The sequence below is a fragment of the Pteropus medius genome, unplaced genomic scaffold (assembly GCF_902729225.1).
Source record: "Pteropus medius unplaced genomic scaffold, Ma_sr-lr_union100, whole genome shotgun sequence".
Taxonomy (NCBI): Eukaryota; Metazoa; Chordata; class Mammalia; order Chiroptera; family Pteropodidae; genus Pteropus; species Pteropus medius.
The window spans coordinates 7,232,397-7,246,619 of NW_024352785.1; the positions used below are offsets into that span (position 1 = coordinate 7,232,397).

The 14,223-nt window shown below is 40.3% G+C and overlaps 1 protein-coding gene across 3 annotated transcripts in view; it reads right to left on the reverse strand.

Annotated features, from left to right (window-relative positions):
- The window catches only part of NREP (neuronal regeneration related protein), a 300,569-nt gene that overhangs the window by 98,399 nt on the left and 187,947 nt on the right, over positions 1 to 14,223 (reverse strand). The gene's annotated exons all lie outside the window — the stretch shown is intronic.

A 14,223-nucleotide genomic window follows, 5' to 3' on the forward strand; every position in this document is an offset into this window, starting at 1 on the left:
AGGCCTCTCTGGTTAGCACTCTGTGATTTAGCACCGAAATACCCAGGAGCCTCTGTATGGAAAACTCTGGTGTCATTGTATTATTGCTCTTAAACATTACTGTTGAGTGATCATTTCTTGTAGACATTATCTATCATCTCATTTTATCTTTACTTGATCCCTGTAGTAGGTAATGATGATGTTAACGCTAGTTTTTGCTTAACTGAACTCATAATGTTCTTTTGTTATTGAGATGCCTTAATATTTTCCTTTTTTTGGGGTAAAATGTGTTCAAGCCCCAAATTTACAATTGATATTGAGGCCCTAGAAGTCTGGATAGTGGAGACATCACAGCTTTTCCAAGAATTACTGTAAGGAGTCCAGGAATCTGTAGATGAGCTAAGGAGTCACATCTTTTGAAGAGATATGATTATGCTTAGAAGTCAAGATGGGAACAGTGACAGTTACCCTTGAAAACTTGGGAAGAAGCTCTGCGGAAGAACTTGAAGCCATCTCCCAACTGGTAGAGAACACAGGCTTCACCCTCCTTGGAGCCACTTTCTCTTCTTTAGTTGACAGATTTTCTTTTTCAGTTGCAAATTAGCTTGCATTACGAGGATAATGTTCAAACACCACAGATAGTAAAACTCTAGAATCACACTGAGGGCTGCAACATGCCTACACTGAGGAGGATGAGAGCACAAGAACGTGGGGGTGCGGGGTGGGGAGGGGTGGGTAGCTGAGATCGGTGGCGGCGGAGGAAGATCTCACTCTCCCTCTGGTACTAATTGAATAGAGCAGTACGAGTAAAAGTTCTCATTATTTATGTTGTTGACACTTTTTTTTTTTTTTGCTGAGCTACTTGAATTTAAATAAGTTAAAAGGAAATATGAGTGACTCTGTAGATTATACATTAACAGCTAACAGTTATTAAACAACCAAAGCGTACTACATGTTTTAACTAATTTAAGCCGCACACTCCCTCTAAGAGCGAAGTGCTCTTGTTGTTCTCATCCCACAGATGGCGAAACTGAGGCACAAAAAGGTGTGCCTCAGTCACATATCTAGTAAGTGGAGAGCAGGCACTATACCAGGCAGACTGGCTACAGATTTTGTGCTCTTAACCAGACCCTGGTGTGTGTGTATGTTGAAGGATAGGGGAACGAGAGTGGGAAGGGGATGACTTGAATTTTTTTTGACTATAAAAATATTCAAAAGGTTGGGAAAAACCACTTTAATACAACCTCCTGGTTGCACGGTTAAGAAAATGAACCTCAGACCAAATGAGGCACCTGGTATCCATCCAACTTAAGGGATAAAAAGGTATAGTAAGATACGTAGTGGCCCCAAAAGATATCCACATTCTAATCCTTGAATCTGCATGTTGTCGCGGTGTGTGTGTGTGTGTGTGTGTGTGTGTGTGTGTGTGTGTGTTTAAATCTTGCAGATATAATTAAGTAAAGGATCTTGAAAAAAGGAGATTATTTTAAATTATTCATTTCGCCCTAAATGTAATCACAAGCATCCTTATAAGAAGGGGGCAAGAAGGTCAAAGGAAGAAGAAGTGGTAGTGGAAACAAGAAGTTAGAGTGACATGAGTCAAGAAATGTAGGTGGCCTCCGGAAGACAGATAAGGCAAAAACAAACAAACAAACAAACAGAAAATGAATTATCCCTCAGAGCCTCCAGAAGAAACCCTTGACTTTAGCCCAGTGGAACTGATTTTGGACTTCTGACTTCCAGAACTGTAAGGGAATAAATGTGTGTTGTTTTAAGCCACTAAATTTGTGGTAATTCGTTACAGTAATCATAGGAAACTAATACAGAGGGCTTCTTGCTGTTAATGTTAATCGGTTAAACAGTTCACTTAATGTCTGCTAGGCCACAGTTAATTCTGAGTTACATCAACTTGAGAAGAATAAAATTTTATTTCTTTAAAGAAATATTCTGCAGTTCACTTTTCACTAATACACATTTACCTTTTTCCTGATTTTTCCCAATCAGTGATATTTTAGTGTTATTTCTGTGACTCTCTGGCTATACAGCTCAATGAGATGATACCAAAATCACCAGGGCTTGACACCTGGGTATGACATTTCTTTCATTAGCTAACCATGCCTAAGGCACATGTGACAGCTATTTGGATATAATTTAAGAAAACTGGATTAGAAATCGAAATGTGTTTATTTGTATTCATGGTTCATTCATTCATGCATTAATTAAACTAATGTTTTATTAAGCATCCGCCAAATGTCATAAAGTCAAGCAAAAAGATTTACAGGACCAAATGCTAATAAAGGTAACACCTGACCCCACGGGCTTCTCAGCTATTAGAGAGATACAGCCTCTTTTGTTTCACTAGACGACTGATGTATTTTTAAAAATGAAGACATGACATATTTGACATGGAATGTAAATATTCCATGTTAAATATTTACAATTAACAGACCAATGATTTTTTCACATACAAATCGATGTAATATAATTTTGCTCTCCATGCAGTAATGATGGGATTTATAAACTATGCTATCTCAGAGTGCTCTACAAAGCAGTACGAGCCGGTAATGGACCCAGGTTTAAAGGTATATGATGAATACCATGTGGTTTCAATCCCATCAGCACGTCTCTGACTCTTTGTATATACTTGTTCAGAGACAAGCTCGAATTTCTAAAATTGCTGCCCTTTGTGAATGGGAGGCCTGGGCCAAATGTCTCTCTCTGATCCCAGTTATTTACTATCCAGTTAGAACAAGATGCATACACATTCACCATTCACATACTTAACTATGTACAAATATAATTCAAAGTTTCTATTCATATCCATAAACTAGTTTAAACCACTGGCTGCACCAACTCGGATCATATATGTGTGTCTTTTCTAAGTCCTCCATTCTAAAATATTCCCGGAGGATACTTGCCAGTGGGTTTTCCAGCATTGCCAGAGATTTAAGACCACTCAAGTCTTAGAAGGGGCTCTGCCTGGGGAATGCCCTGACCCTGAGATTGAGAAATGCTTATGGGACTGCGTTTAGACAGTTTGGCCCTACCCAAATTCCTCCCTTAGGGGGAACACTATAAACACTATAATTCAATAAATATCTGGTTTATGGCTTTGGGTATCTGTATCAAAATACTGATGACAAGGAGAAAAATACAATTAAAAGATATTTTGATTCTTAATTTGTCATAAATTTAAAAGCTTGTGAGCTTTCTTTCCATAAACTATTTTTAGATACAGTTGGCAGGCCATATGGATATATTTCTAGTTTATTTCTAGTAAGATTTTATTTAAAAAGAAAAACACGGACTAACCCTAGAACTTTCAAATTAGAGCAGATTGCAAAGCTAGCCATTTAGATGCTCACAGGATGCCTTTGGCACTCCTGTCCACATGGAGAGAAAAATATTTTCTTAGTACCACCTTGCATCCACACCTGCCTGTTTAAAATCAGGCATTGTACAAAAGAGGAAATGCTGATGAATTTGGTGCTGTCTAGACAAGTATACTAATGTGCACTGTTGGGCTGGTGGTTGCCATGGTAATAAGCAAATACGCTCTTAGAGCTCTGCTAAATAGTGGGTTGTGGCTGCTTCCTTTACAATAGGCAATTTTCCCTCCCTTGAAATGGGGACTGCCAAAAACAATCTGACTAACTCCAAGACGTGGAATCATGACATCCAACAATGTTTCAGGTTGTAAGATGAATGCCATACTCTAATGTTCCTTGTCAAAGTAATTCATTTTCTTTGTCATTTGTCAGCATATTAACAAGTTTCTCATTATGTAGCAGAAGGACTTGAGCCTAAGAAACAACAGTAAGTAGGCAGGGGATCCAAAGCATTCTCACTTGCTTTGATAAATAATAGCTTTTGAGTCTTTCTCTCATTAGAGTTATGCCTTTCTGTCATGTAACTAATACTTTTGAATCTCCTATTTTGTACCAGGTCCTGTGCTAAACTCCTGGTGCATAAATTTGGATAAGGGGCAACCTTTTTCCTCAAGGCACTGAGAGTAGTTAATGGGTGACACTGAGAAGCCAAGCATCACCAGGCAGAGTTGAATAAGTGGTACACATGACATGCAGGGTACTTCAGGAACACGGAGATATGGCACAGAACTCTGTTCTGGAAGGTCAATGAAAGTACCCTAGTGGACAAGGTATCTGGTGAAGGAAGACAGGGAGCATCCAAGCAAAGTGGGGAAAGCACACTAAGAAGGGAAGAGGAGGTTCGATGCCTCAGAGGGGTGGGAGATTAACACTGCATTCCAGTCAATGGGAGAAACTGAATGAGGGAGAAATGTAGGGTGTTATACGCTATGTGAGAAAGAAGAGTAGAGAGGCGATTCTTCAAACGTAGGTAGGTTTAGAATCATAGGAGCCTAGCTGTGCTTAGAGTTTTAGATTCTATCCTAAGATATCGAGGAGTCAATGATATATATGTTCAAGGAGAGGAATGACACTTTAAAAAATTACTTATAATTGCAGCATGGTCAATGGATTGGAAGTCAGCAAGACTAGAGGCAGGAAAAAAGTGAAATAGGCTTTTGTAGCAGCCAATAGCTCATCAAAATCAAGAGTCTTTTCTAAATTATTATTATCTTTTCCATTCATGGTAAAGACAGCTCATGGTCTCCCAATATCTATGCTTCCCTTATTACATAGTAAGAGGTTAAAATTCATTTGGGCACATGGCTATCCAGCTGAAGATTTACATTTCCCAGATTCCCTTGTAACCAGGAATGGCCATGGACCTAAACTAATGTGTGCAACTTCTAAGGCATTCCTTTCCCATTCCCCCTTTCATCCTTCTTACAGACTTGAATACAAATGTGATGACAGGAAGTGGAGGAACTAATTTAGACCATAAGGAAACCTAGTGTCTTAATTAGTCAAGCTGCTATAATAAATTACCAAAAACTGGGTAGCTTATAAACGAAAGAAATTCATTTCTCATAGTTCTGGAGGCTGTAAATCCTAGATCAGGGAACCAGTATGGCTGGGCTCTGGTGAAAGCTGTCTTCCAGGTGGCAGACTACTGTCTTCTCATTGTATCTTCACGTGGTGAAAAGAGGGTGAGAAAGCTACCTGGGGTCCCTTTTATAAGGTATTAATTTCTAATTACCTATTACCTACTCATCTCCCAAGGTCCCCACCTCCTAAAACCATGACATTGAGGGGTTAGGAGTTTAACATATAAATTTTGGGGTACACGTTTAGCATACCCAGTATTAAGGAGGCAGAGCAATAAGGTGAAAAGAGCCTGAGACTTTGACTGTGGAATCACCACACCTGTCCTGAACCATTTAGTGCTGCCATTTTGATTTCTCAGTTACAGAAGCTCAGCCAAGCATCCTAACCAATACACTGTCTTTGTCATGTGACAGTGTTGGGAGCTAGTCATTTTCCCTATAAATTGTCTACTGTCTCTTCTTCATGACAAATTCTGTATCTATCTATCTATCTATCTATCTATCTATCTATCTATCTATCAATCATGCATCCATCCATCCGTCCATCCATTATCTCTGTTATCCTTCCACTTCTCCAACTCTTCCCTATGCAGTTGCTTTCTTGGATTCTCTTTGTCCTTCAGTCTCCTGTTTTGGGTCTGATTCAAGGCTCTGTTCTACACTTCTGTGGATGGACTCATGATTTTATTCAGTACAGAAGGCATCCAGTTTTATATCTTAGCCTGATCTTTGGCTAGACTCATGTTTTCAGATGCCTGCAGCATATTTCCATTTATGTCTCCAGCTATCATTTCCAAATCGACATGTCCCAAACTGAGCTTGTCAACTTCATTCCCTCACCCACATGATTCTGTTTCCCAGGGCTATCTTTTCTTTCCATGTTTTTCTACTCCGTCAGCTCCCAAACCTTATGACTAACTTGAACTGCTCCCCCCATCCCCATCCTTTATCCATTATGACTAACTTATCTTTAACACTTGGTTACTTTGCTTTGTCTCAAGTAAAGTAACTTTCCTATTTGTCTTTCTTATCACTATTGCAACTACTCAATTCGCCCTCCTTCTCTAAGCCCATTACTTCCATTCTCATCCTTTACTACTCTGTCTTAAATTTGTAACACTGTGAACAGTTTCCTAAATTACTAATTCCCCCCTCCCTCCAAGAACTGAGGATAGATGCTATCTAGGCATTATCATATCAGCCCCGAGCCCGCCCCTTAAGAAAGTGTATGGCGCAGTGGAAGGAACAGGACGTGAGAACGAGGTGTGAACTGTTTATCTATTAATCACCAAGTATGTGATCTTGAGCAAACTTCTTTAGTGTTGGAAGTTTAGATAGTCACATATATGAAATAGAGATGGTAAGAATTCATATTGAGAGACTGATGTGAAACTCAAGTAAAATAAGTGACCTTTATTGTGGAGCGCAACACAGAGAAGGTGTCAGCAATGTCATTTCCCTTCTTGGCCACTACATTCCGGGGCTACGCTCTCCATCACATCTAATGTCTACTTTTGGTTTTTTGCCTCAGTCTGGCTGACTGTGCTCAGTTCCACTTTTGTGCCTCTACCCATACTGTTCCACCCATAAAATATGTATTTTCCTCCCTTTTTTATTCAACAAATATTTATTGAGAGCATTCCACATACCAGCCACTCACATGAATCGTGTTTATCCTTTCTGATGTGGTTAAGCTTCATGAAGCTTTCTGCAGATACTCTAGTGTCCCAAACCGAATATTCTTTCTGAACTGCTATTGTCCTAAACCTAGAGCACCTGGTTATTGTCAACTTCCTTGCCAGCCACTTTCTCATTCTATGAGCTAGTAAAGAGCTAGAGAGTTTGTTAATCGCACTCCTTCCCATTTCCTGCTTGCTATTCCTTCTCTGATTGTAGCCAACTGACAAATACTATTACTTAATAAATTAATGTTAACTTCAATATCTATTGCTTAAAAAGGAAACATCTTTGATTACTTCAGCTCTGGCTTAGGACAAGTTCAGTTTAAAAGAAACAAAGGTTACAGCTATCCTAATGAGTTATCCAACAAGGCGTCATTATCTGCTTATATAATTATTGTCAGAGACTTCTGAACCATCTTTTTAGCCTTCCTCCCTACACTATTTGTGATAAAGACCTCACGTCCTGCAAGACATGAATCCTTTCCTAAGGATTTCTTCTTTGGAGAAGTCAGGCAGTCCACTAATGCATTTTCAGCAGGGAGACAGGCGTTCTGGAGATGCCTCAGGGATGGGGAAAGGCTGTCAACAGGAAGACTTTTTCTCCAACTGTTTGGTGGAAGGTGGAGGGGAGAGGGGGAAGTGAGGCACTGTTGTGTAATTTTTCCACTTTCACATATGTAATCTGTTTCTCTGTATCTTTTGCTGCCAAGCCGAAACCCCACAGTGCACTTTATCATAATGTTATGCTGCTGTCCTACAGCTTCTACCGGATGGCAGGCTTTCTTCACAGCATTCTGACTCGGGAGCAGTTGATAACACTGGCAAAGCCTGAAGATGCGCAACATCTTAGAGCTTCTCAGACTTACAGTCACCGTGGCATGTCACCATTTCCCTTTGAGAATTAGAATGTATCTCGGTTCAAATGAAGAGATATTTATGAAGTGCCTATTATGAGCAAAGTATGCTCTCAAGGTCTTGTTTAAAGTCAAGAGTCCCTCAGGTTCCATCCTACCAATCACTCTGGGACCTTGAGAAAGCCACGGACATATTGATTTTCTAATAAATCAGGAGATTCTTCTTTATAGGACTATGTTCTATGATGCAGTGCAGTGCCATTTTTTTTGGAGTGTACGAGCAGGGCATTAAGACATTACAACTGGCGTTAAGAACACGGGCCCTAAACTCAGATCACTAAGGTTCAAATATTGGCTTTGCTTCTTTAGTCACTGTGTGCTCCCGAGGAAGTCACTGAACCTCTCTGTACTTCGATCCCTCGTTGTAAAGTAGACATAGGAAGAGTACCTTCCTCAGAGGTTTGTAGTGAGGATTGAAAGTGCATTGAAAGAACTTGATGGAGCATGAGGGAACCGTTTGGGGTCGGGCGGGGGGGAAGGAAGCATTCTATATCTTGATTTTGATGGTGGTTATATTACTGTGCCTACTGCATGATTTTAATGATACGACATTCTAGAAAGGCAAAACTATAGAGTAGTAAAAAGATCAGTGGTTGGCGGGGGTTTGGAGGGCTGGAGAGGGAGGCAGGGAAGAATAGGTGAAACATGGGATTTTTAGAGTAGTGAAACTATTTGTTATGATACAAACATAGTGGCGGCAGATCAATATACGTTTGTCAAGACCCGTAGAATATACAATGCAAAGTCTATAAACTATAGACTTTAGTTAATAATAATGTATGAATTTGGTTCATCCATTGTAACAAATGTACCATACAAATGCAAGAGGTTAATAATAATGGAGAATATGGGCAATCTCTGTACTTTCCACTCAAACTTTCTATAACTCTAAAACTGGCCTAAAAATTCGTCTAATAAAAAATCTTTTCAGAAATAAGCATTCAGTAAGTTAGTTACTACTATTACTATTCCTTCCTTTGAAAACAATCAAAATGATTTTTCTTAAAAATATGTGAGGATGCCTAGGCCTGGACTGAATCTTACGGGAGAAGAGTGTACAAATGGGCAATAAAGAGGGCCCCCTCCACCTCCCCCAATACGGACTTTCTAAACACTGATTTTATTTTTTAAGGTAAACATAACTTCATAGATATCTCCTCTCTGAGCATTTCTCTGAGGCCTGAACTGCATGTGGAAGCTGCTCTTTTCTCCCGATCTGCTCTCATTCTTCATGATTCAGCCACAGATGCTCTTTCTCGTTTCATGATTATGTCTGCTGTTTTACCAAGGCACTGAAGACATAGAACAGCCAATTAAATATCATCACATTTTCAGTGCCCTTGGGAAAGCCATACAGGAAACAGACTGTGTTTATATCTAACACCTCTGGAGAGGCTGCGTAAGCTGAAAGCAATGTAGGATTTTTCCTTCTCTTTATTCTCAAAGAAGAATTAAAAACAAAAAATCCAAGCCACACAGCCACCCAAAACAAACAAAAAAAATTAGTTTCAAATATAGAAACATTCTCCTCCAAGATGAATATGCATGTGGAAGATTTGTCATAAAGTCTGTAAAAAATGTGGTCAAAGACTGTTTCATTTGGAGGCTCAGCAGCTGTCAGTGCTCAGGGCTATTAGAGCACATACACCAAGTTCACGGAGCATGGGACCAACATCCCCTTGGCTGTGTCAGGCAGCACCTTGCAGGATTACCTGCCAGTGGAACGCTGGATGGTGAGCTCATAGTGAGGGATGTGAGCACTCCCACGGTCAGAGGCTTCTAACTCAGGCTCGCTGTGGTCATAGACATGCTACATAATTTCCCTGGGCTTCACTTTTTTCACTGGTGAAATGTGGGCTTTGACTACAAAATTTCTAGCCCCACCATCTTGTGATTCTAAATTCCCGTTGCGGGTTTTCCAGAGCTGAAATTGCTACATTAAAAATGCTTTTTAATCAATTAATTTATTTATCTGCCTATCCATCTGTCAATTTCTATTTATCCGTAATTGTATAAGAAAAACGTAAAAATTAAAAAATAAAAATAATAGAACATGAAAAAAATGAGGTCACTTTACACATAAAGCTGGAACCCCTCCGATTAGCATCTCCATTACCTTCCTTTCTACCCCTTCCCAGAAATAACCACTGTTAGTATTCTTCAATATTCTTCCAGATCTTTTTACACCCACATAGATATACAGAGAAAATGGGCAGTATTGCTTTTGTTTTTTTACAGAAGTGATATCACACCATTTGTTTCATTCTGCAACTTGCTTTATCACTCAATTATAGACCTTAAAGATCTCTCCATAATATACCTCATTCTTTTTTAATAGCTATGTGTTATTCCACAGATATTTAGGTTGTGCATTTTTTTCACTAAACAATGGTATGACTGATGCCTCATGGTGAATAAGTGACTGCATTTCTCTAAGGTAGACATTAATAAGTGGAATTGCTAAATGAGTTAATTAGTGTTTATTTTAAACAGTATCACTAAATTGTTCCAGGACATGTCTATGCAAAATTACATACCTATATAGAGTACATTTTCATAGGGTCATATGGGATAATGGTTAAAAGCATAGGTACCTGGAAACAGACTGCATGCATTCACCTCTGTGCCACTTATAGTTCTGGGACCTTGGTCAAGATATTTTTCTGTTCTCAGTTTCCATGTAAAATAGGAATAAGATGTATCTATGTGACAGGTTGCTCTGAGGATTACTAGCACAGTTGCTGGCACAGTAAGGACTCCACATGAGCGTTAATCATTACTACTTTTACTAGCTTTAGTTGAGGAGCTTCGGGGTCTGCTGTCCCACCTCCCAAATCACTCTGTGAGGCAGGATTTTTCCAGACCCAGAGGTTAGACGCCTGCTGGGCTCATTTAACTCACACTTCTGAGTCCTTCTCTGAAGTGAAGCCAGCAGGGCTCTGACTGACAGGCCGCCAGCGCCTGTTTGTGCAACAGCCTTTGCTAATGTAAATAGCTAAATGCAAACTGCAACATCTAAGAGGCTTCAGGGGATTTGAGGACATTCTTAGAGGAGGCTGATTTCATTAATATTTCAGAAGCAAAACACCTTGGACACAGGCCATTCCAACCCTGCAAACAAGGCCAACCCTAAGAGTTGCAGAAGGAGGACAAATCGCACGGGGCCACTCTTCCCTGGTAGTGCTTTTATGCAGATGAAATCAGGTTAAAGTGAACACCAAAGGCAGCTTGGAGTGGAAAAGAAAGGTGAAAGAAAACTATTTGTAAGGATGTTTGTAAAAAGATGAAAGTCCTGTTTTGTCCATTTTGCTGTGTTATTATTGGCGAGGACCTGAGTGAGAACAGATTACGTGTGAACCAGCTTTGGTTAATGCGTTGAGCAGCAGCTGGAGAGGCCTCCCTCTGTCGTGCCCTCCCTCTCTTGCTAGTTGTATGCTAGTCCACCCGCCATGGAAGGTGGGGGAAGCAAGGTAGAAAATCTGGGATGTTTCCATTTAGAATGCTGTCTGCCTACATAGATGATCCCCCCGCAGAGGGCTATTGCATCTAGCTATGTCGTCTGTTTTCAATATGAACATAGTTGTTTTTTTTTTAGAGCCAGATCTTTTCAGAAAGGTATACTGATGCTCAGAGAATCACACAGATAATGTCAGAGCCACAATAGGCCCCATGTGTCTTGTTTTGCAGCCAATGCCCTCTCTATATGTAAGTCAACTAAACAAGCAAACTCACATTCTTCTATTAAGGCCCCTAAGACATTCTTAATTCTTAATCAGACAGTTGCCTTGATGCTCTGCATAAAGGACTGTGTTTGAAGAAGAATGGAGGGTGATCAAAAACAAAGGTTAAAACTATCACCAACCTCAGTCTGAACTCCAGAGTCATGCTCTTAACTGCTCTCCACACTACCTTTACTAGAAGGAACACGGTCCACCCTCAACTCAATCACCCAGTGCCTATTGGTACCCAAGTAAATCACCAAGTTGACTGTCAAGGCATTCAAATTTACCCATTTTATGACATCAAAATGACAAAAATGAAATGGATTTGATGATTTGCTCCAGAGTTATTGAAAGAAGCTTTAAACTTAAGTCTGTCTTTTTTTTCAGTTTCTCTCTGACAAAAAGAGATCATATGGTGGGTGGATAGGTTGATTGATTGATTATTGATACTTTCAACATGTCATTATCTACCATGTACTACATCGTTTTTCTAAGTTTGATATCAATTTTGGTGTTTCTTAATTTTAAGTTACTTTTGTTTCTGTATAGTTCTATTTAGTTTCTTTGTAATTTTACCTCAACTTTTTCTGGTTATAGAAACGTGCTCGTTAAATATTGCTGCACGGTGACAAAACACAGCTGTAATAGGAAATTTCCGCAGAATTCAAAGCGCATGTGCTGGATTTCCAGCTGGAAGCTGGCCCACACATTTCCCTGGAAAGCAGGGTTGAGAGTGCCAAGAGTATGCGGGGGAGTCTTGAGATGAAAATGACCAAGTGTTTGTCACTCCCCACATTGTGGGACATAGAAGTCACTGCATCCAGAAGTTTATCTGGGCAGGAACTAGGCCAGGCACTGGGGCCATGGAGTGCAAGGCAGTGTGGTGCTGTGTGGCTTCGCTGTAAGCGTTAAGTGGTGCTCATTACAGACGACAGAGCAGAACCCAAAAGCAGGTGGAAAATAAAACTATGTTCACCAAATTGTGTTGGGACAAAGAGAATGCCTTGAACTGAGTTCTTTTCATCATACTCTGGAGTGTCAAATCCATGAGTAGATAGAATTTTGTCTGTCTTGTTCATCACTAGATCCCCGGCATCTTAGAAAAGTGAGTGGAACACAGTAAGAACTCAATAAAATATTGGTTGAATGGGAAAATAAAGGAAGGCATGTGCTGTTTTCCATTGTCCTCTGGATGGCAGCAGAAAGGAATGAGTAGCTGCTCACTTTCCTGTAGTACAACAGGAAGTGATAGCAGTCACTGTCCCAGAGGCAGTTCCTTTCAACACCAAGCCTGCAATCGATGTAAAGGACATGAAAAAATGACCCTTTACTATTTGAATCCACTTTAGAAAGAAAACACTCATCTTCAGCCTACAATACCTAAAAGTGAGAAAATGACTTCAAGCAATGGCCCTCAAAGGAAGTCGCCGGGAACAACAGCACCAGCATCACTGAGAATTTGGTAGAAATAAAATTTTCAGGCATTACACCAGAGCTACTGAATCTGAGACTCTGGAGGTGGGACGAGCTCTCTGTTTTTTTAACAAGTCCTCTGGGCGGTTCCGATGCAAGCTGAAGTTTGAGAACCACTGTCCTAGAGGTCCACAGCTCTTGTTTCTGCATACCCCGCTCTTCCAGTTCCTCCAGAAAGATTCCTTTTTATCTTATTTCTTTCTACCTTCTCTACTTATGTGATCTGGGCTTTCCACAGCCCAGGCCTCTCCCACCGAGTCCAGATCTCCTGATCTGGTTTAAGCTTACAAGGCCTAGGAGACCCCGTGTCCAGCTTTTGTCTGGGAGTAGAGTAGCTCTCCTGAAGAGACGCTAGATAAAAAGCATTAGCAAAGATTCAAAACACTTTGAGAGTTAGTAGGGCTTTGGAAATCATAAGGTCTGAATCATTCACTTTGTATACGAGGAAAACAAAGAGACTAAATAACTTAGCCAAGACCAAATATAGTTAAAAAAGTAAAACTCAGTCCAGCGACTCACAGACAAGCTTCCCCCACCATTACTGAAAAATGCCCCACATAACCTTACATTTACACTTTCGATGTATATTTTTAGAGCACCCAACACCAACAAGAATACACGAAACATTTTTATGTCACAGGGATGCACACAAGCACCTCCATATTCACCAAGAAAGCTGAAGCAAAGGGAAAGGCCACATATGGATAACCAGACAAAGGACTAGTTTTAACAAACAATGACTGAATCAGAAAAAGACTAAGTTTTTCTACCTCCTACTCTGAAGCTCCAGGATAGATCCTGCTACCCATATGCCTCTGATAACATCTACCAGGAGCTGATTTTCAGAATGCGGATTCCTGGGGCTGAAAATGGTGGTTAGAGAGGTCAATCCCAATACTTTGAATAACAGCTTTGAGAGCGTGCTTGCTCCCTTATCTCTCACCCACTAAAGAGCCTTTATCTAAGAAGGTTTCACTCTGAGCAAAGAGTTTAGTCTTTGGCTGCTAGATACTCGGAAAGGGACTCATAGGACTAGGTAGATACCTGTTCTAGCTCGTCAAAGAAAATCCCCAGCACAATTGAAACATTGCAGTAAGAGCCGCATCCATAGGAAAACAAGAATAATAAGTTTAGATAGAATTTGCTTTCAGAATGTAATTTTTTTTGCCAAGGAAAAAATGGCAATATTTGAGTCAGAGATGAGAGGGTGCTGGGCAGCTGTGTCCCACAGCATCTCCTCTTGCTGTTTAGTGTAAATTAGAAAACTGAAGCCCGGTAAAAGCCATGGGATAAAGCTAGGAGGATAGGTCTTAAAAGGGCAATGCGGATGTGCTCACAGATTGCTGAGGATCTGGAGCCAGGCACAGCCTTGTCCCTGCTGGCTCGCCCCTCTCCTATACTACCATACCTGTTGGTATTTATTTTTCCAAGGACTGAAAGAGGAGGTCAAGCCCGGTCATGCTGAAAACAGAATGGTTCCA